Source organism: Anser brachyrhynchus, assembly GCF_964034855.1.
Source record: "Anser brachyrhynchus genome assembly, chromosome: 4".
Lineage (NCBI taxonomy): Eukaryota > Metazoa > Chordata > Aves > Anseriformes > Anatidae > Anser > Anser brachyrhynchus.
Genome location: NC_137698.1, coordinates 20,483,811 through 20,507,999, shown reverse-complemented (window position 1 = coordinate 20,507,999; position 24,189 = coordinate 20,483,811). Strand labels below are relative to the sequence as shown.

At 35.7% G+C, this 24,189-nt stretch overlaps 1 protein-coding gene across 6 annotated transcripts in view; it reads right to left on the bottom strand.

Moving 5' to 3' along the window:
• The window catches only part of LOC308194865 (uncharacterized protein), a 124,259-nt gene that overhangs the window by 54,480 nt on the left and 45,590 nt on the right, over positions 1–24,189 (bottom strand). The window contains exons 1-2 of one of the 6 annotated variants that reach the window (XR_013950946.1): positions 10,974–12,981; positions 8,706–8,764 (exon numbers count right to left, since the gene is read on the bottom strand). The exons of the other annotated variants lie outside the window; for them this stretch is intronic. The gene's annotated coding sequence lies outside the window, so the exon portion shown is untranslated. Of the gene's footprint in view, positions 1–8,705; positions 8,765–10,973; positions 12,982–24,189 lie in introns of those variants that run through there. 6 annotated transcript variants of the gene reach the window in all.

Below are 24,189 nucleotides of genomic sequence, written 5' to 3'. Positions count from 1 at the left end.
CCAACTGCCTACTTGCTAGTCTTATGATAAATCATATTTTCAGGGCTTATTATTTACAGAAGGAACAGTAGATAGAGTTTTGAGTCAGACAGGGAGGTGCAATCATCTGCTGTGAGTCAGCTGTCAGAAGCTGTTTCAGAGGGTGAACCTGCACTCAGATTTATCTTGCCTCCTCCCTCTTGTAGCCTCAGATTTAAACACAGCATCCACTTGATAGATAACTCCTGATGACTGCTTGATTGAGAGCTCCCAAGTCACACTTTTTTCACAAGCACACAGATAGGACATATAATTTCTAACAATGTAAATGGCTAAATTGCACCTGTCAGGTTGCAGGAACAGCAGGCCGCTCTACAAGGTAAGTTGAGGTGTGATCCCATGGTGACAAACCACAAGGAAGGCAGGACAGTGTACCCACCAACAAGATGTATAGTTACTGAACACAAAGAGCTGAACAGGGCTAGCAACCAAGGTCAGCCACAGCACAGTGACTGCTAGACATATCTGTAGCAATGAGGCAGGCCTGAGGTCAAACAATGAAGCTAAATCAGCAAGGCTGGCAGGTGATGTACAAGACCAAACAGGCATACCTGCAGTACTGCTGGGACAAAGGGCAAGGTTGAGGGCCAACCTTTAAATGCGGCTACGTGTGAAGAAGGGAGGAACCTTAATGAAGCTCCTCCTGGATCTTTTTCACACTTCTTTTCTAAGCAGCTGGATTCAAGGGCACATAACTGCAGCATATCAGAGTTAATCTTGAGTATTGGCTGCCAAATCCCTACCAGCAGGGAGAAGTTACAATTCTGTTGGTCTCAGGGCCCAGATAGACCCTCAGTAGTGTAATGTATGAAGATTTAAATTCAAGTTTAGTCCACAGTTAGCATATGCAGACATGAAGAAAATGCTCTGTTAAATCAACAAGATTAAACTGACCTTATAGAGCAGTAACCCTGAAAATGCTTGCACTGGTTGTAGAAGATTGAATCATATATGAAGGGGGATGGAGGAAGAAGAACGTTAAAGTGTTCAGTTGTCTGCATTCTGCTGGAGCTGTGGTTGGATCGCTGACAGTGAGGTAGCTAAAAACCTGGATGCCCAGCAGGCTGTCCCAAGAACAGGGTAACACTGTGGCTCCTCCTTTGTTTTTGAGCCTTGAGTCTCAAGGTTTAGTAAGAGGACCAAGGAGTCTCATAGAAACTGCAATACCGCAACAGACAGACTGGTTGTGGGGGTGTGCTGTCCACTGGGCCAGGCAGCCCCCCACCAGCCAGAAGAGGAGGGAAAGGTAAATGGTTGTGTGAGAATGCTCAGGAGTTGCAAACTGCCATACTAAAACCTACCAAAGCCAGATATGTTGGATAAGACCAGAGCCTATAGGTCAGGATGGGCAGCTGCCAAGTCTCCTTTTGTGATCTTTTACTGCCTTCCTGGGGATTTTCTTGGATTTCTCTGCCTGATATAGAATGGACATTTTGTGAGGAAGGTGTGGAGGGAGAGAAGAAACAGAGCATTAGTTGCAATCATCACAGAAACTTGAGGCAAATCCTGTAGGTTTGCTTGAGGCAGTAGGACAAATATCCTTGAGTCAGTACAGAAAACATGTCTCAATTAACTCTGTCTGCATATAGGTCATATTTAAACAAATTAAAAAGCAGGGCAAGACTTAATATTTTCACCTACAAAGGAAAAACAAAATATATAGTGGAGATGGATACAATATTCATGCTAATCGTGTTCCTCTACCTGCTGCACTGCTGTTGTTGAGGCCACTTTTCCCACTTAAAAATGTGTTTATGAACACACCAGCAAAATTCTTAAGCAATCTCTTAACTTCATGAGCCACATGAATCATGTGGTTAAATGATTGCTTAATACTCGTGTATAAAAAAACAACAAAAAAACCCTATGTTTTTTGGCATGGCATTTGGTAGATTTTATGTTATCTTATAACATTGTATATTGCTTAAAAAAAAAAGAAAAAAGTCAAGCCATGTAGAGTATTTAAGTGGTCCTTTTTGTTAGTAGACTCCAGCCCATTTTGGTATGCAATTATAGATCACAAAATCTGTGATGCTTTATTATAGGTATCTCAATTTAGTATTGTTTCCTAAAATATGAAATGTAACCATACTGTACAATGTTATTACAAATGCTAATACTATGGTTTTCATTAGCCTACATAACACCTGTGCTTATATATGCATAAAAGCCAATAGCTCTCTAGAGCAACACTATTTTTTTCTGTAGCTGTTCTGTATGTTATTGGGTTTGTGAATATTATTATGGTTTTTATTTTACTGCCTTTACTGCTTAATGCTAGTGAAGAAAAAAATCTCGTTTTTCATTTAAAGGTTTCCTATTAGGAGGTTTCACATGAAAAAAAAATAGATCTAGCATAAGAGCAAATAAATCTTTCTGTTTATTAAAGAATTGCTTTGATTTGCTTGACTTATACTATAGAATTATAGAGTTTATATTCCTTTTTTGTTGTTGTTGTTTTGTTTGTTTTTTTCCCAAAATTACTTGACAACTTTTAGGTTTGCATAGTGAATTTAAGGATAAGCTATTTCTGATCATGAAGTACTTCAAAATTGTCAAGATAATATACTGAGAAACATCCTTTAAAATTCAAGCTGTTATTTTGGTGTAACCAGGGAAAAAGTTACTTTGCAAAATTGAATTAGAGAGTTTTATTTGGTTGAATGTCGAGAAGTATTGCTTTTTTTTTATTGGGTACATACAGCATAGTCAATTCTTGATTTACTAAAACATATAGGTGATGCTTAAAGTTTAAATATGTGAGTAATAACATTTTAAATGAAGAATTATATTGATTTTTTTTCCCCTGGGTAGAAGATGCAGAAGATAACAGAGATTTAAAAAATCAACAAAATTTCTAGAATGCAGGGCTGCTATATACCCCAGACCTTAAATGTCCCATTAATGCAGTTTAACCCCAGAATAAATCTTTCTTTAATTAGAAGGCATATTCTTCATTATTGAACTGAAAGTAGTCCATCCAGTCTTACTCCAGATTCTCTTTAAGTTTAGTTCATTTAATGAGTAAAGTAAAGTTTCTTTTTATATTTCTGTAACTTTTATTTTGTTGTAAATAGGCTAATGCTTATTGTTTGTATAAAAACAAAGGAGAAACACCTAAAATATTTCTGAAGACACTTTTTTTTTTTTTCCTTTACTGATTTACTAGAGAGTCCATAATTTTTCTCTAAAGAATTTGGTGAGAAATTTTATTATTTTTTAGATCAAGGACCGAGACATCTATTTCACATTGGAATTGTATTATAGATTTTTGGGTTTTGATTTTGTTGTTGTTTGTTTTGTTTGTTTGTTTTTAAGAAATAACTCTTCAAGTCTGCAACTCAAAGGCATGTGAGAGAAAAATAATTTTTCAATATTGTTTCTTTCCCCCTGTATCTGAACCAAAATAGAGGAATTAATCTTAAACATCCTAAGTTTAGGGCACATCAGAACTCGTTTCAATACTAATAATAACAGTAGCTGGTGTTTTATATGTTTGCTTTTCAGTGCAGTTCAGATTCATTACTTCACTAAACTGAACAGAATAGCAAACATTATCCATAGGAAATATGAAAAGTGAAATGAGTTACTATAGATAGAGTTACTCCTAATACCCCCTTGGGTCACTGCTTAAAGCCTCTGTTCTGAGGTATTCAAAAAAGGCTCAGTTTGGGCACAGCACACCATGCTCACCCTGGAGCTAAGGATGAGATCAATTCTGCATTTTGGCTTTTTCTTGCTCCTTTAATTCTTATTTCCTGCTGTGTTATTGGACAGTAAGTATAGTAAGTGATAGTTTTAATGGTTAGTCATCTTTTTTATCCCCTGCTGAATGACCTGTGTTTCATTCTTGTAATTTTAGCTGGCATAGAGCACATTATTTTAGCAACTATGTTACATATTTTATTTCTACAAAATGAGTGAAGAATGTAACCATTTCTAGCTAAAAAGTGTCTACCCTTTGAGAGATTTATAAAAATTAGTGCATACAGCAACTCAGGGCAGCAATGAAAAAACTGCACATGTATATATAGCAGATTGATGCCTGCTATAAAGTATTGGGGTACACTGTTTCTTACTCCTCCTATTCTGAAAGTTTACAAACAGTCTTACAGCAAAGTAAGGGACAACAGAAGGAAAACACACACACACAAATCTTTGTTGTGCCACATACTATTAGCAAGGCCTGCACTGATCATACAGTTCTAAAAAAAAAAGCATATATCAATTCAAGAACAAACCTGAGGTTTATTTTAATATCACATGAAAAACTGAGCAACTAATCAAAAAATAAAAATAAAAAAGAATCACAGAGCTCAATGGAAAATTTAGATTTTACTACAAACTGAAATGTCATGATCTACTGCTCTCTCTAGAGTAAATTAAGGTTTATGCCAGAACAGGAAAACTACTTTCAAAAACAAATTCAAAGAAAGGTCATCCCTGTATATAAAAATTCAGTTTAATGACTTCTATACTTAGAAGAGCATCTGTTCTTCAGAAGCACACATGGCAAATATATTTTTTTTTATAACAGGGTTTTAGTTACATACAGTATATTTAAATCTTTTTTTCTAGTTTAGACTTGTAGACTGTTATATTAACTATTTTTTCACTCCAAACTGAAATGTATAATAAGCTGTGCTGGGAAATGAAGGTTGTCTTTCTCTGTTTTGCAGCTGAAATAAGTTAACCACCAGTCTCTAGAGGTGTTACTACCTGCTTTGCAACAGCCACCATATTACCAGATCTTCCACAAGCAGCGGTTCAGTGTAAGAGGTACCATAATTCAGAAGCTAGCTGTTCAATATTGGAGCTTTCATGGCCAGGTAACATGGTGGTGGGCAAAGCTGTGTGTCTTTGAAAACTATTTTCACAGACTGCATATCCATTTGAAAACAGTATATGATTTCCTCTCAGGTAGTAGATGTATATATATTACGTGAAAAATGCATCCTCCTTTCCAAATGTTGAGCTATCAAAGATTGAATCTTAGTAACTAGCTCTGATACTTAACTTATCATTTGTACAGAAATCACAAGAACAAACAAGCAAAAAAACTGGGAAGTACTTTGAGATCAAAATAAATACAAACATGAATAAACCAAAAATGTGAATAAAACAAACTGGAAACAGGCACAATTTCTACATTTTTCCAGATCAAGTCATCATGATCATACACACTCATGTCATCATATGCACTCTCACATAACTCCTAAGTATCACAGTGTCTGATTGCTGCGTTCTCTCTTCAGCCTTGAGGGCTGTATTTGCCCAGAGGCACATGGTTCATATATCATGGGTATAGGAAAGACTGCTGACACACAGGAAAGCAATCCTCTCTTCTCCTACATGACCAAAATGTCTCTCTGGAAGTGCAGGAGCAGAACAAGACAGCACAGCAGTTCTTTGTCACTGTATAAAACAATCGTTCACAGTCAGTCTAAATTGCCAGAAGTACACTTCAAGGAACAAATAAGGTTTTAAGCTCTGGTCTTAAAAAATAAAATAAATAAATAAAAATAAAATGTTCGATTAGATATTGATGTAGGTGCTAAGGTGAGAAGTGGAATTAAAAAGACAATACGATACTGGTAATTGTGAGTTGTTTGTCTCTTTATTTCCTGTACCAAATTGTTAAAGAGATCTGCAATATCAGGGCTTTCAAAGATTTATAAATACTCCTTTTTCCATCTCATTTGAACGTCTTTAGAACAGAACACATGCTGCTGTAAAGTGGTTAATGTTACTGAGATTTGCAGATAAAGGAGAACAAGTGCCCAATATCACACAAGAAGTCTATGGCAAAGCAAAGACTTGAATCATGGTCTGCTTGCTTGCTTGCTTGCTTTCTTTGTTTTAGTACTCATTTTAGTTCGAAATACTCTAAACTGAAAAGTATACTATATAACAAGGATATATGTATAGTACTGTTTTCTTATTGCTTTTCTGGTGAGAAGTCTCAGTCATAGAAGATATCTAAGTAAACGGGCCTTTCTGTGAGAATCAGGAAGATCTTTCCGTTCTGTAAAGGAATCTCATTTTTCTGTAACTCAGTGATTTCACAATATCTCTGACTCACACAGAGCCTGTTCTACAGCCTGTTGCAGTTACAGAGTTTTCAAGCAGTATAGTGGTTTCCAAGCAGTTGAATTAACTAGTAAGGAAGATGATATGTTTGTATTTTAATAAGTCATACTTTCTCAATTTAACATGTTCAAACTAACTGAACTTTCCAAGGTCTTTATGAGCAAAATTTATCTAGTTGCCTCACATAATCATAGCACACTTCCATTTCTAAAAAAAGCTCATGATGTCATGGTGACTGACATCAAAAGAGTATTTGTGGGTCATTTTAGTTTTTTATATCACGTTTCTAATTTTTATTCTTTTCACTTTAGAGCCACTAAATAAATGTTTACCTATTTCTCATATTTGTAAGTATAGTTCTGACATTTTATCTGATTCTAAACTGCAGGGTCATCAGGCTGTCGGTTTCCCTTAAGTATATCAGATTTAGGCTTTTCTTTTAATTTTAATTTAATTTTACTTTATTTTTATTCACAAAGTCCCTGTGTCTAGCTCAGACAGGAAGGGAGATCCTGTGTTTCTTTGGACAGACATAGAAACCTGGACTCTTGGGACCCTCTAGGAGCTTTAGTGTTTCTTCTCAAATCACTTGCATTTGTTCTTTTCCTCCAATATTTTTCCATGACATGGTTTTGACTGATTCTATAAAGTTAATGATTGTAGGAAAAGAAGTAGTTTTGGAGAAAAAAAAAAGTGTGATGTGTGAGCTTCAGAAGTTTAGTTCCTTGAATGAAGAAATATTCATACCAAATAAAACTTTAATTTGCTATTTAAAGACAGTAGTGGGAGGTATATGAAATAATCTCTGTCCCAGTTACTTGTGACAGAAATATTAAATTTCTGAAGCTTGCAGTATGAATTTCAGTTTGTTTTCTTTTTGAAGTATCTTATATTTTTCCCTATATGCTCATCAATTATTATGTCAGTCATAACTATTTTTTTTAAGGGAACAAGTATAGTTTCTTGAGAAGACAGAACACTGGTGTTTACTTACAAGAACTGATATGAAGCAAATTTATCTTTTAGTACTGAAGCAAAAGAATCTGTTAAAAGTAGCATTATTGAACACCTGGAGTACATATTTTCCAAGCTATGATCATTCTTGTACAGTATTTTTAGAATTCTGTGTGAATGGACAAATGTTCAAAAATATTTAATGCATAGGTGCTGACAATATATTTTCTTTTTTTTTTTATTGGGGTATGTGGATTTCTATTGTACCTCTCCTGATGGCTCATGTGGGGTTCTTTCTCCAAGCCATTTGGCTGAGTCAGGATTTTCCATCTTGAAGCAGGTGTGTGTCTAGAAGCAGTAACCTATCCACAGAAAGAGCTTCAGGGACTACAGAGATCAACCCTTTGCTGCTTTATTTAACCCATTCTTTACTTGACATGGATAGGAAATATCTTTCATATCCCTAAGTTCTCATCTGAGTATATTGTGTGAACAAAACCCGTATCTATTCTGTTAGTTATTACGAATTTTTTTCCTATGTATCTTAGACTGTTTTAGTCAAAGGCTAAATTTTGCATTCCCATCTATTTACACCGGCAGAAACCCTCAGACATACTATAACCTCTCATACATTCAGGCTTATCTCCTTAACTACTGTAGGTCCTTTATCTCCTGGAGTAGAATTTTATTAGCTCAACATACAAACTCTGTTATGTATCGATGGTATGTCTGCCAATGTTTTCTTTCCTTTTCCTATTATTTCTGAAAATATGCATCTCAAGCTATTTCTAAGCTTGGGAATGACTCTACTTCTGAAGAAGGCAAGGCGTCCTGGCTTCATTTTGACCCTTCGCAAGTCTTCTCTCTCCTTCCCGTCTCCCATTAAATGACCACGTTTCTGAGGAACCGGTGACCTGGAAAGGTACTGTGGATGTTCTGGCCAGCTAAAGGACTGGGACCTAAGGGAATACCACAGTTATGACCCATGGCAGCTGACACTTGTCTCAAGTGGAGACCTAGGAGCTGATCTGGGTCTGTAAGTGTAGCTCTCCTTGGCACACTTCTGTCAGGAGCAACTGGTAGTGCCAGCAGCCTGATACAGTGAATTGTTATGATCCCTCCTTCCCTCACAGCCTTTTTCTGTTATGACTGATAACTTTTGTTTTGCCCTGTTAAAGACAGAATTCTAAGCTCCAATTCAGAACTTCTCTTAAACACTCAGTCATACTTCAGTCATTTCTGAAAATGGTGCTTTGTATGTTTTGCCTGCTGTCAAACAAATAACAGAAGTATTTCTCTAGGATAACAATCAGCTACCTAAAACCACAGTTTCTTTCTGAGAAACTTGTGATATTTCTTACTGAGTTAGATCATTTAAATGTTCAATTAACCTCAGTTGCTCAGGTTTTCATCACAACTATGTATCTCTCAATTTCTAAACCATATGCAGGCATTTCTTAAACAATTTTTACCCCATCACAGTCCATCCTGTATATTGAATATGGGCAAGCTTTGCTTACAGAAAGGTGGGTATGCATGTATTAACTATAATAACATGAAACCTATCAGGAAAACTGTTGGTAAATTTCAGCTTAACTTTGAGTATAAAAAAAAAATCTTACCTAAATTTTCTCTCAGACATCATCCAAAGATTTCAGCGGAAAACTTCCACACAACTAATCTAAGACAGATAATAGGTACAGAAAATTTTATCTCCAAACTTAACATTAAGTGAAAATGGGAAAATGGAATTCTGTGATCAGAAGGTTGGGGGAAGTAATAAGTATTCCTAATTATGGTATACTCAAAAAATTTTCCAAATCTGACAGTTATAGGGGAAGAGTGATTTATTTCTTTTATTTCTTCTAATTTAGAAATAATGCTAAATATTTTCATTTTATATTTATTATTTTTGCTGAATTTTCTGGAGTTTACTTGCAATTTACAAAACATTAAATTATAGAAACTGTTTATGAAGGAAATAAAACTCAGATTTATGGATTTCTTGAAAAGCTATTCTGTTTATTCTAAAATGAAATATCTTCTCATGTTTCAAGGACAACTAAAAAATAAATCAAACCAAGTATTCTCACCTTAGTAAATTCTACTAGGCCAAAGCTCTTTGACAGATTATTCAAATCTGTATCTTTAGGAAAGAATTAAAAATTGCATTTTTATCTCCAAAGTGATAACAAAGAATGTGTCCTCTGATATTTACTGCAGAATACTTGAAGTGGATATATATGTTTTGGAAAATAATCTTGGAGTGAATGCTTACATATTAAAATTCTGGAAAGATAAAAATAAGGTAAGAAAGACTTTTTTTTTTTTTCATGTGACATGCAAAGTTGTTTATTATGTAGTTATACAAAGACAGCATGCAAAACAGCTGCCTAAAGGAAGGTAGATATTGGAGACTACGAAGTACAGTGAAGGTAACAGTAGTCTTGTGGTTTGGACAATCTATACTGACACTAGGCAGGACTCAAATTTGAAAGCGCTCAGAATAAGAATAAATAAGTTTAAGCATTTGTTTTACTGGCAGAAGACAAAGATTGAACTTCTACACCGAAATCAAACTCACTTTTTCCAGAAAAACTCACAGTAGTTAAGCGCAAATGAGTGCTTACAGATGCCTCCATGTATTGCACAAACAGACCAGTGAAGTACTGGAATTTTTTCTAATCAGTTTTTGGGTGATGTTTTGACTTTTTGTAGACCAAACTCAACAAACAAAAATTTATTTTAAAAAATAATCTAATTTCTACTTGACTTGAAGGTAGTCACTAGCCTTACGTGCAAAGATACCTACTAATATGGAGCATATTTAAAGGCTAAATACACATGCCCATAATATATCTGCATTCTTCATCTGTGGAAACTGCATCCAAAATGATAGAAGTTTTCCAGGCAGATTACACCAGCATGACTAGAACAATTATGGTCTAATTAAGGTTAAGAATGGATGAACAGCATCAACAAAGTTAAACAAATGTCAGAGATATATTTCAAAGGGGACTATGGCTGGAAAAAAAAAATAAAAAAAAAAAGGATAAGCAACATTAATGTTGCATCAGTGTGGTTAGAAGTGCAGGCTGAATATGCCAGGACAGAAATTTGAAAAATTGCTCTAATATGACTTGTCACACTTATTATAAGGTTTATAAATTCTGCCACAGACTGTAACTCCTACTAGTCAAGTTTTCTTGGCAATTCTTTTTCCAGAGAAGACCCATTTGTTTTTGTGGGATGTAGTAGGTAAGTTTAGAAACCTAAGTTCTACATTCGTATCCCTCCCACAACCAGTAAAACTGTTGTTTTTACTATGTGATTTTTTTAAACCGCATAGCAATGATCACATATATTGTGTAGTTTACTCTTCTCTGGGGAGATGGGATCTGGATAAGTTGATTCATCATGTTTGTGACAAAGGCAGAAAGCATTTTTGCTTCTTTTATTGGCAGATGGTAAGAGATCAGGTAAGTTGTTCAAAGATGTACAGTTCATGTAGTTTATGATAGGTTTGAAGTTTCTCCTTGCTCTTTTCTATTACTGCTCTGAGACCTTGAACCTGTAAACAGATGAAGACCTTTTGACCCTGTTCCAGTAGATGGGAACTAAGACTGCACAGGCTTGACCATTAATAAGCCATGTTTATAAATGGAATAAACCATATAAACCAGCAAATACATGAAGTAATTTGTGCATGCATTAGTTTATATTTGTGTATGTATTTTCCAAATAATTTATTTTCATTATCTATTTCCTATGTCAAACAACTGCAGTCCAAACATTTCTATGCTTGGGAAAATCAGAAGTTTTTTCAGTACAAACATTTTGTTAATCTAATCTCAGGATTTAGAATAAAGCGGCACCATTATCTAGCCTACCTTGAATCTGTGATATTTCAGTTGCTCAAAGGAATGTCAAAATCAGTTACAGTATAAAGGCAGCAGTTGTTCTGACAGCTGAAGCATGAACTGAATCTGTCTAGCAAAATTAGCCTAATATGGTCAAATTGCTTTTGCTTTTTAACTGTGTATGGGCAACAGCCAGACACTGTGTGTGACTTTCACATCAAAAGCGGTGCATTTCACAGCATGCTTTACATTCAGCCTTGCTTACTGTAAGAACCACCAAATAAAAAATATCATATACTGGAATTACATAGCAAATTGCTATGGCCATTAATAAACAATAGGAAAACAATACCTCTTTGTCTTTTTTTTTTTTTTTCAAAGCCTTCACTGCAATGCTTCACAGTTTCTATTTTTTCTTCACACCAATACCAATTAAACTTCTGCATGGAACCTTATTCCTCACACATAGATAAAAATCCTATATAATGCTTTGTTTCTGCTTATTACAATATGATAGCTTCAAACTTAAGCTTTGTGAGAAATCCCTCCAGTTGTTAAGGATATGAGTCATTTTCCTTTATTTAGCAAGTAGCATGACACAGATCCATCTCAAATTTGCATGGAACAAGCAAATAACCAAAACTTTCTGAAACTTGTATTAAGTTGTTTTATTTAGATTTTCATTCTTTAAACTTGTGGAATGATAAGAGTGGGTTTAATTTGAATATATATGTTGTTTCCACTGTCTTTTAGACGTGTTTTACAAAACATGCAGATGTGTTTTATCTATTAGCAGTTTCCTATGTTTTTTTTCAGCTCGGTTTTTTGCATACTTTTCTGAGGAAAGATAGATCTGCATGGTTACCTTTCAAAATGGGAGATATAGGAGGGACAAAAACTTGAAAACACAACTAAATTTAGAGTTTTCCAATGAGGCATAATTGCATTAGGAACTATGATCAGCTTCCTTTGTATCACCTCAGCTTTAACAGACATTTTCTGCATCCATGGCAGTATTTCCAGATTTTTTCTGTTACCTTTGCTGACTCTCCAAGTTGATTATTTCAGCAGTAGACACATTTTTTTTTTCAATCAGTGGAAAGAAGGGCAAATACTGATTTTTTTTAACCCAGAAAATTGTTTTAACATGACAACATGACATGTGCCCACCAAATCAGCAACCTGTATCTTCTTGGTTCTATGTTAACTATGTTGTTTCCAAAGATGAAATGTAGTAAAGGGGAAAGTGCTTAAAATCGAATGCCATAGTATATAACTTGTGAACTTCTCCAGTCTTTTCAAAGCCTTGTGCAAATGCTCAAACTAAGTCATCTAGAAGTGGAATGATCTTGGTTCTTGATTCTAGAGAGCTTAGTGATTTTTCATGTGATCATTTGGTGTCCTCTGTTGACAAATAGAATGGAAGTCGTGATTTAGTGTTTGGCGTGTATCAGCAATGCACTTATATTACAAAACAGACTAAATACAGTAGCAAAGACCTAGGTGGCTGCTGTGTAGAAATATTTGTTTTAGATTTGCTTGATTCTGGCAGATTTTCAGCTGCCATCACTCCTGGAAAAAATATTCAGGCAGTTTGGTTTTATTAGTATTCGTGACACCACAATCATAGTGTTACCTACATATGAGTTGGCTCATTTAGTGCCAGGCTTAGTATGTCTATGCAACTGCATGCATTGCAGTGTACACTCACAGAACAGAAAAACACCGTGGACTTTGTCAACACCACTCTACTACCTCTCTGTCTACAGAAACCTATGTCAAGTCTTCAGGGATATTTTCTGGTTATGATGTTCAGCCAGAGGATAAAAGAAGTTCCTGGCTTCTTTCAAATGTTAGCTTATGAAAAGCTTATGAAATATTAGCTTATGAAACCAAAAATGATAATGGACTAAATCTATCATGACAACACTGAAAGTTCAGCATTTTTTCCCTTGTTTCTTTTTGGAGCAGTAGCTTTAGCTTTGTTGCACATCACAAGCACAGCATATATGTTCTCCTGTTTTCATATTCCATTATGTTTCACACAGACCAAGAAGTAACTACTTGTCCTTCTAAAGGTGAAGAACTATCAATGTGAAGAAGAGTATTGACTGAAGTAAGCCCATAACACAGCTGTTGACATCCTAACCTTTCTCTTACAGTTCACAAATCGGTGAGTATTCTTTTGAGCTATTCCAAATAAAGAGAATCCTTCTAACTGAGAGCCAAGAGAGCAGCAAAACATGTTTCTCCAGAAGCACATGGCTTCGGAAAGAAAACTTAAATGGGAAAATGTATAGTCATGACCATCACACAGAGAAAACAAAGCTGCATTGAGAGTGCCTGCAGGCTGTAGGCTCAGCAACCTTAGAACAGAAAATTGTCACTGTTTACTTCAATTTTGAATTCTTGTTATCCTCAATTTGTTCTTTTCCATAGCAGAAGAATATAATGAAGGTTGTTGAGGAGGAAGATGACACTGTAATTGATAATGTTATTTAAGCAGTGCTTATTGGGAATCAAAAACCAACAGTTGGAAATGGTAACTGTACATTACTGTAAACTAAAAAGATGTTATAAAAATTAGCAGATCAGTCATCAGAATCTGCATCAACCCTTTGGAGATTAGCTGAATTAGAAGTACTTTAGTACACAGCCACTCCTCTGTTTGCTGCTATTGAATGAAAGACATGCCATTCTTACATGTTTTAACTTACACTGCCCATGGAATTTTCTTTCTTTAGGTTGTTAAGAAGTGGTCCAAGAAAGAAAGGAAATTATGCTCCTTGCCTCACACCAATACCTTTAGATCTATTTGTATAAAGAAGACTTATAGCTTGGCTTTCTACCTAGAATGTTTTCTGCCATTACCTTGCCTGTTACAGCAGTAATTTGTCAAATTGCCTCTATGCAAACACAGGTAGCATGGACAATAAACAAGAGGAGTTAGTCATGGGCATGCCTGCAAGGCTATGATCTTATTGGCGTCATGGAGATGTGGTGGAAGAGGTCCTATGACTGGAATGGTGGAGTGCAAGGATACAAGCTCTTTAGGAAAGACAGATGGGGAAGATGCGAGTGGGGGTGTTTCTTTCTATGTGAATGACCAGCTGAAGCGTGTGGAGCTCCACCTGGGGATGGATGAGGAGCTGACCGAGAGCTTATGGGTCAGCATTAAAAGAAGAGCAGAGACAGGTGATATTATAGTGGAGATTTGCTACAGTCCACCCAACCAGGATGACCAAGTGGTTGAGGCCCTCTATAGACAGATAGGAGCAGCCTCAAATTCACAAGCCTGGCTCATCATGAGGGCCTTCAACCACCTTGATATCTGTTGGAGGGACAACATAGCAGGGCATAAACAATCCATGAAGCTCCTGGAATGTGTAGAGGATAACTTCCTTCTCCAAGTGACAGAGAAGCCAACAAGGAGAGATGCTATGCTGGACTTCATTGTCACCAACAAGGAGAGGATTGTGAGGAATGTAAAGCTCAAGGGCAGCCTTGACCATGAAACGGTGGCATTGAAGATTCTTAGGAAAGCAAGGAAGACACACAGCAAGCTTGCTACCTTGGACTTCAGGAGAGCAGACTTTGGCCTTCTCAGGGATCTGCTTGATAGCTCATGGGATAAAGACTTGGAGGGAAGTGAGGCCCAGGAAAGCTGGTTGATACTCATGGATCACTTTCTCCAAGCAATGCATTTCAACAAAGAGGAAGTCAGGCAAAAATGCCAGGACACCTGTCCAGGCAACCTGTTGATTAAAATGTCACATTATGGACGAAATATTTTTCTACAGGGTTTGTTTTTGAATTTATCATGTGGGTATAGATGATGAGGTGGCAAAAGGTTACTGCAGAAACTGTTGAAAAAGAAGTAGAAATGCTACATAATTACCATCTCTTTACTCACATGACATTAATTCTATAAGTGGTGCTAAAATATCAGATAAATTACATTAAGCTTTTAAGTTATATAAGCTATACGTTTAGGGTGGGGAAGGGGGGTTAGTTTGGCTGTCTTTAGCAATGACTGCACTGCATTGCTCATATTTTCCATGACCTACTCATTCACTGATTTATAACATATTATTTGAGTTATCACATACTGAAAGGCACTGAAAATGGGAGTGATCAGAATGTATAAAAGCTTTTGTTGAAACAGCTCTATTTATATGCTTCACATAAAGCTTAGCACTTCTAGCTATAGTAACAATTTCCCTCATTTTAAGCAATTTTCTTGTCTCGTTAGTTTTTGCACCTTTATCTACACATAAAGATAATTATAGTTTCAGTAGCATCAGTATCTCCCATAAGTTAAACTATGCATATAACTTAGAAGCCATTTAAAGTTTAAGAAGACCTTCATTGTGTTTCCCTCTCTCACTCCTTTCTTTTCTTCTAACTCACACAAATAATGGCTTCTGAAAGGAGGGGGAAAATAGGTTAACAATAACCTCCCAGGCAGGAATTCTAATGAGATTCAAACTTGTCCCTGTCTCATCCTCATTTCCTTTCCTGGCAGGTCTGATTGCTTATATGTTTGATGTCTTTCGTGAAATGTTTCTTTGGAAATTATTTTTAAAGGGCATGACATACACAAGAGAGAAGATGGAGGGAAATCTTGATTAAAAAAATCCAGAGTTGTGTTGCATTTGTTCTTTACACCTCTCAGAACTGATCTCTTCATGTAAATATCCTGCATAATTTTTCATCTTTCTGTGTTGTTTCAAGACTACTAGTTTTTAATTCAGAAAACTCTAGTCTTTCTCAGCTTTGTATAAATTAATTCCCTTCTTATTGTCTCAATTTCCTGTTATAGTTTTGCTACTGTTCAAATACTAGCTTGTAGCTTGTACAGATTTTTTTCCCTCTTGTTTTCACTGTGTTGAGTATACATTATTCCATTATCTCTCTATATATCACATAGTGGGAACTTTGTCAGCCAACATTATACTTGTAATCTGTAAAAACACTGTTGAAGTCCTTGTTTTTAGCTATTGTAACAATCTGAAGTAAATGATACTAAGAAAAAATATTTATGTTCCAAAAACAGTCATTACTTTATTGTTTTCTTTTTTATTTTAATTTTTTATTTTTTAGTGAAGATGTTCTCCCAAGTCGTTTTAATGTTTGATGGTAATCTTCACCTCCCTTAGCCAACAGTTGCCTTCCCAGAAGCAGCCTTGTTGATCCTTACCAGTATAAGCTAGGGTAGTAACAATATTATGCCTCAACCAAAGGTGAGTCAGGTGATCTTTAAAAAAAGTGTTAATTGAAGAAGTAGGGTTCTTGAGGCATATGTACAGCTTCAGCTCACTGTATACAGCAAGACGTCTCACTGTGGTATTGAGATCTTATCCTATCATTTGATGTTTGAGCCTTTAGGCAAGTACTTAGCCCTCAGCCTCCCAACTCCAGGTTATGTGTCATATGATGTTTGATGTCATTCATTTTAGCAGGCCAGGTCAGGTGTCCTATTTTCTTGTACAACGTTGTTCTTGCTCAGTTTTTTCTTATATGTTCTGTTTGTTGTGCCTAAATAATTTTTACCCATTGCATTTCTTCAATGACTGGTAATTGACTATTAGTGGGTTATTTCTAGCCCTTGGCCATTTTGTTTCAAGCTTGTGCTCTTTTATTTATTTGTTTATATATATATTTTTTGTATTTTTTCAGATATGATGAGTTTGAAATATAAAACCTTAGAAGATCAGTCCTATTTATGAATATTTGCAGAACTTTTCTAATGCTTAGTAATTTCCTTACAGATTTTGAACAAAAAAAGGAAGAGTTCAATAAATATGTATGTTTTAGGTGAGGCAGGAAGGATTGGAGACATTGACTATTCTAATGAAGCAATGTGCCTGATCTGGGAACAGCTGGACCAGGCTAGTGCACCAATCTGCATAATAGTGGAGGGAGTTTCTTCAGGAAAACAAATAACAGAAGTAGCATTCCTACTCATTCATTTTTTTTTCTCCTGGATCTTCACTAGCAAGTTGTTTTGTACCTGAGGAAATTGTTCTCCTCTCACATAAATTTCAAGCACTGATTCTGATGGTTATATTAATATATTTTTTTTCAGTCTGAAGAATCTTAAAATGTTTTTGGCTGAGAGGCACAGTCTTTATAATTTTATTATGTGTAAGATAGTTGTGGATAAGGTAGAGACACCCACAAAATTCATTGGCACAGGTACAGGTAATAGAGATACTTGGCATGGGATTTAAATAGTCCCTTAACAGGTGAAGGGATAAAAAAGAATCATCAGGAGTGTCTCTGTGTATACACCCTCTCTCCTCTCTTCCTCTCACCTGTTTTCCCTATGGCAACTACATATTGTGGGTCTGGAGCCAGTGACGCACTTGGGAAGATTTGCTATTCAGTCACTCAGTAGTAGCATTAGGGAGATTAGTTAGTTAGGCTAAGCAAGGCTTGGTTAATCATGTACTGCTTCTGTGTATAAATCCATAGAGACCCATTGAAGAAAATTGATTTTAGGATGCATGATAAAACAGCTGTCAAAAGTAGAAAGAGATTTTTGTCAAAGAAATTGAAACGTTCTCTTGCTTTTATAAAAAGGCATGAAGACCATTTTTAGTTGCTCTGTAAGTTAAGGTATTATCTTTCCAGTATTTCTGCCTCATGGGGTTGAGCACACATGAACTGAATTCGTAGTTCTGGAGCATGCCACATAACGTCATACAGAGCTCAAGGACAGAGAGACACCCTCATGAACAGTACTTCAGTGTCCCGACACAGTCATGTGTGATAGCACCAGACCCCTGGATCTGTTCATGTAATGAAAAGAGGTTCTAGTAGTTGGGCTTTGGGGTGAAAAAAAAGCCCCCATCTTCTTCAGTTATTCTTGGGATTAATTAAAGTCCTCATAGCCCTAGACTGTAAATCCATGCTATGAGCAATTTCTCAAGTAGTCCAACTGCTTTTGGAGAAAGTACAGTTCCTACTAATATGTCTTATATAGCTCATGAACCTGGAAAAATCCTATACACAATTTTTTAACTTTCATACAGTTTGACTGAGACTGATAGGAATACAGACTTTTTTTTTTGTTTCTTCTTCCTTGACAGGTATTTGCACAGATGAGCACACATCTGTCTTATGCAAGTTCTTTGAAGTTTTATCCATTCTTATTATGACCATGACAAGTAAAGGAGGATTTCCTTAGCTTGTTGGCAGAAAACACTGATAATTCCATTCATGGGACCTACTTCCATGTCTCTTCTCCATTTGAACTTTACTAACTTCAATTTCTAGCCTTTCCTTTTTCATAGTACCTCAAATCTTTCAGGATCAGTTCCTTCTAGTAATAGCATTTTTTACTGCAGTGCTGTAAAAAATGGGGGATATAATGCTTCCAGTCTCTTAACTGTGACAAGACAACTAATGACTCACTCAGAAAATGACTGCCTGTTGATTCAGTAACATTTTCCCTCATACATACTTTGAATATTTTGAAAAGAATATTTTTCTAGAAGAGAATCTTGGAGTGATGTATATGAAATATTTTCAGGAATCTTTCATGCTGATTCACAAAGTTATTTGCTTTCTATACAACAATTAGAAACCTTCCTCAGTTACAGCAAACAAAAAGAGGAAAGTGATACTGATTTGAGTGTATTACAAACTCTATCACTTTGAGGGACATACACAGAATACCAGGTAAAATATATAAGTGAATCTTGCAAAATATTTTGTCTTTCACCATCATGTGCTAAAATCTATACTGCAGTTTGCAGTCAGGTCCTGTCCATATAGTCAGGACATACCCTGATCTTGTATCACAGCTGGAACAAGTGGCATGTCACATTCTCATATGCTTGGATTTTTCTTGGAAGGATCCCTGAATACACAGGTGGAGAGGAAGCCACTGCATATCACACACATTCAAGGAAGTAGAACTGTGGGCTGCAACAAGAAAAAATTGGCTACTCTATAAGTAGACACATCCATTTCCTTCCATCCCAATTTGCAGATTATCAGCTAGACATCCGACTTACTCCACTAGAACTGTATTTGTATTATTTTCCCCTGTTACTTTTCCTTATTTATACCCTTGTACTGCTAATCTTGGATTAATTTTTTTTTTCGGGCTTTTACCTTGATAAAGATATTTTGTGATGTTTCCAGAATCTGGTGTAGTCTTAGGAGTTCCTTCTGTATAGTTGTTAGATCAAAAGATCTCCCAAATGTATCTTTGTGGATTGCTGTGAGTTTTTCACAATCGGTCCTTTCAGCTGATAATATTTTAAAGTAAGTTGCTCAAATTTTCCAGTTCTTGGTAATTCTTTAGACTGTATTTGAAGATGTTTGTGGCAGCTTCTAATGCACATGATATTTTAGCAGATTTTTACACCCAGAAAAATCTTTTGACACTAAGGGTTGCCTTTATATTTTGACATATTTTGTACTTAGATTGCACTTCACTTAGAGAAAATATTATTGGAAAATTACCGTTCCTTCTCTTCCTCTAGTCAATAATGAGAAATGTTGAACATATACCTCAGTCCAGTCTTTCCATTCTGTTTAGATTTAGAAGAGGTAGACCTTCTGCTGTGCAAAGCACTGAAAAACTGTTTGGAGTAATAACAAAACATAACTCAAGAAAGGGGATTGAGCACTCTGTGATATGAAAAGCTTAAGTCAGAGTTGAGAGATTACACAAAATATGGGACACGTCTTACGCAAACAGCTTCAGAATAGATCTGAGATTTTTTAATTTTTTTTTTCAGAATGGAGACAGAAGAATATAAATGCAACAGAAATACTATACTGCTCACACTGCTGGATTTCCAACGGACTGTTCACATATTAAAAAAGATTAATATACCATGTGAAAAGATTTACAGGCTCAGATCACAGATGCATAGCCTTTGGCTTCATATAGCAATTGCTTAACAAAACCTCTTAACTGTGTTTTCTAGTGGAAAGCAAAAGGAAATAATGTCAATGATGAAACAGATGACAGTGAGTGCAATGGGAAAATTAAATGTTATGCATTTAATATACATTATATTATATTCATTTCTCTTAATGTATAACAGATATGTCTTGTTATATCTTGGCAATTCTGTCTTCAGTTTTTAATTTCACTGTCCACGTGTTACACACCAGTCTGTAAAGAACAGATATGGCTACAAATTAATCAGATGAATTTTTGTTGTCCAGAAATTAGTCATTGATTTTTTTTGAGAAATCATCACATTCCTTTCCCTTTTCTGTTCTCTTTATTGTAGTATATTTGTACATATTTATTTTATCTGTGTTTGCATGCACTTCTCCCAGCTATATAACTTTGCATCTTGCTATTTCTGTTCTGAGATTTTATTTTTCTTTTCCTACTCATCCATTAATAATAAAAATTGTCAGCAATCATCCCTTGCTCTTTTGCCTACAAAAACATGAAGATGAGAAGGTCAAAGGAAGAAGCAATCTGTTATAGCTGAACAAAACATGAGCCAAATATGTGATCACACCATTTACTCGTAACTCAAAAAAAAAAAAATCCACACAAATTACGAGTTCTGGGTTCTTTTTGCTGTAGCACAAGAGGGCAGTGTTTCATTAATTCTAACTTGTTTTCTGCTCAGCATTACAATGAAGCCAGGATTGACATTGATCTAGGATCAGATTAACACCAAATGATCAGTGTTATAAGCAAATAGGTCGCTGGCAGAGAATAAAATTTATATGAAGAAGAAAGGCTCTAGTAAATTAACCTATTATTCCAAAATTTTGTAGAAATTTCTTAAAGACTGATAATATCACAGAAGGAAAAAAATTAACAGCAAGAATGAAAATTTCAATAAAAATAAATAAATTCAAAGCCCAAAGTATTTAATTTTCTAATAATTAGAGAATATGGAAGGCTAAAATAGGAAAGACAACAGAGCCAGCCAAAGAAAATGGGTAATAATGTGAATCTTAAGAAAGACATAACAAAAGGTGTGTGAATGTGTATGCCTGTGTGTGTTTATACATGTTTGTGGATGTGTGTATACATATATACAAAAGAAACAGAGAGTGAGAGACTTGAAAGTATTGAGAACACAAGAATTGAAAAGGTAATGACAGAAGACTATTAGGAGTTATTCATGCTGCCTTAATTTGGGCAACCAATCTGTTTCTTTCCTTTTTGTATTTCTCTCAGCTAATTAATACAATTCCTCACTCAAATGTATTTTGCAGATTCCTGTCATAAGTGTCAGATGTTCTCCCTCCATTGTACTCATTTGTACTCATTTAAGGCTGTTCATTGACATTGACTTTTTCAAGGACTGATGTCAGCCTATTTGGGGGCTCCAGCTCTAATCAGATGACCAATTATTCAAACTAGGAAAAAAAAAAAAAGATAATTATTGTAAGTCATGATGAATCCAACTCTGGATATTTGTGAGCCAAATCTGGAGCCAAAATTTTAATATGGATTCTTAGATCTTGATGACTTTATAGTAGCACCTACCATGCAGACCTCCAGCTCCTGTTTAGAGGAGAACTGATGCCCCTGCTCTACACTTATTCTAATAAATGATTTACTAAGTCACATCTTGACCTTGCAAAATGCAGCAGCTCTCTCAGTTTGTCCTAAAAGCACCTACTTGGCTTGAAACCATGCATTTGTTCTACACAAAAATAGATATTGGTCAACCTGTTTCATCATCCTATTTTACTCTTAACTCCAGGATAGTAGCCTATGTACTGTCCTTGAAGTATTAATTTTTTTAAATGGAAGTATACATGTTGTTTTTGCTAATACATTAGTCTCTGTTTTGGCATAGATTTGCCACTTAGGATGCCATATATTTCCTAAAACAGGAATCAGCATCTTCAAGCTATATCTTAACAATCACTTATTCTGGACTAAAATTAGTCCAGTATTGTTTATTATAGCTTAAAATGTAATAATTCTTATGACTCAGTAAAGCTAGCAATGTATTCTTCCTTTGCTGACCAGTTGTCTTTTCTTCAGCATTAGCTAGAGGCTAAAGTAATGTTTGTCTATAAATGACGTGAATTGTTTCCCAGCAAACCGTGGACCATTGCATGTGACAAGTTCCTAGATTTTCACACCATGCAAAAACATAGTCTTAAGGCTATTTATGACACTTGAGATAGGAAGGTCAGATATGTGTTCAATTTCTAAGTATTTGGAAGAGCTGCAAAGTGCATCCAAGTGCTTCTGTCTCTGCAGCTCACTTCTTTCCAGTGCCCAACTGAAAATTAAGAAGAGAATTCCTCTGGACAAGCAAGCAAATTTCTTGGCTGAACTCTGAATCTGTTATAAACATTTCGGTATCTTTCATTTTCTCAGACTACTAGGTAGGCATTCTTTTCAATGTTGAATTATTTTTACTGTACAAGTTTATGAGTAGTCTCCCTCTGCACACTGGCAGCTTCTGCAAAGTAGTGTACCCATGGATTCAGCAAACTTACCTGTATGGAGAAAGGAAAAGTACTCTTCATAAATAAAGTAGGCTAAGTAATTTCCTGCTGAAGTTGTCAACTGTAAGCTAAGGAAGCATCTATATTTCCATACATGCCAGTAATTCTATAGATAATTTTACCCAAATGGAAACGAGGATGATTGACTAAAGCTGTCTATACACATTTACAAATCCTTGGTTTCAAAGAACTGAGTTATAAAGGGAACCCCAAAACTAATACACATTGTTCATATGCTTTCATATTGTTTCATATTGTTTTTCATTAGTTCAAATAACTGCAGTGAAAAATGAGTGGGATTCCTCTCACCAAACTCAACAATCTGTAAGTTAAAATTTGGCCCAAACTTGGGCAACCTCAACAATGAGGACAATGCTACTTTTTCTAGAGTCAAAACTTAAAGACAAGATGTATTGCTCATCCCTTCCTTTGATGACAAAAGGAAACTAAGAGCTCCATTTCCTCTCTGTACCTAACTTTCAGAGATTTTATAAGCAGAAATAAATCCTACCTCAAAATTCATTGCAGTTAACTAAACAGTTAAAGAGTTGATTCAGTAAGTTTGTATGATCTGCAATCCAAGTTAATTCAAGATTATAGAGTAAAATAAATTCCATCCTAAAGCAGCAAAAAGTGCTCATTACCAGCCCAGTGATTTATTACTTTTTTTTTTTTTTTCCCCAACTTACTCCAGGCTCTTTGGTTAACATGGTTACGAGTTAGTGTAAAGGTAAAGGGGCCTTATCCACTGCCCTGGGCTGAAGCAGCAGGACTGCTTATCACATTCAGCATGTGTCCCAAAGCTCTTCTGTTTCCCTATTCTACAGTACTTTATTTTTCCATTGCTTCGGTCTTTGTCCAGTTTATCTGACAATAATGAAATCTATATTGAAGTTTTTAAAACAGTATTTTTAGGAGTTTTGTACTTGGGTATTCTTTACCAAGAATATACCAGACAACCGTTCTCATCATTAGCTGCCTTTGTTTTGCCTTTTTTTTTAATACGTAAAATCATTATAAACTAATGTTCCATGCAAGCTTGCTGGGAGATGTATAATGCTTTGGGAAGGAGTACCTTACCAGAGATGAGAAGATTCTGAAGAAACACAGTGTCTCAACAGTTTTCAACTAAAATCTGAGAATTATTGGCACAAACTCAAGTGCAAAACTTTTCAAATATATATAGGTGATGGGTATGAATGCTGCCCATTTAATAAACAACACTGTCCTCCAAGGCAAGGTGATTCCCTTCTTTTAACAGTCTCTTACTAAGAGAAAGGTGAAGCGCTTTTTTTAGGCAAGTTGTTTTGGAGAGCACAGAATGTTTTCACTTAGTCCATACTTCCTTTTTTTATGTGTAACATAAACATCTATCATAAGGCTCACCACACAGAAGTGATGTTGTGGTTTCACCTTGGCAGGGAGCTCAGTGCCACCCAGGCAGTCTCTTACTCACTCTCCCCAGGTGGGATGGGGGAAAGAATCGGAAAGATACAAGTGCAAGAACTCATGGGTTAAGATAAGAACAGTTTACTAGGCAAAGCAAAAGCTGCATGCACAAGCAAAGCAGAACAACACATTCTCTTGCTAGGACTTATCAACAAGCAGGCATTCAGCCACTTCCAGGAAAGCAGGGCTCGCTCATCACACATAATGGTTTCTTGGGAAGACAAACGCCATCACTCAGAATGTCCCAACCTTCCACTTCTTTACCCCAACTTTTATTGCTAAGCATGATACCATAAGGTATGGAATATCTCTTTGGAAAGCCTGGGTCAGC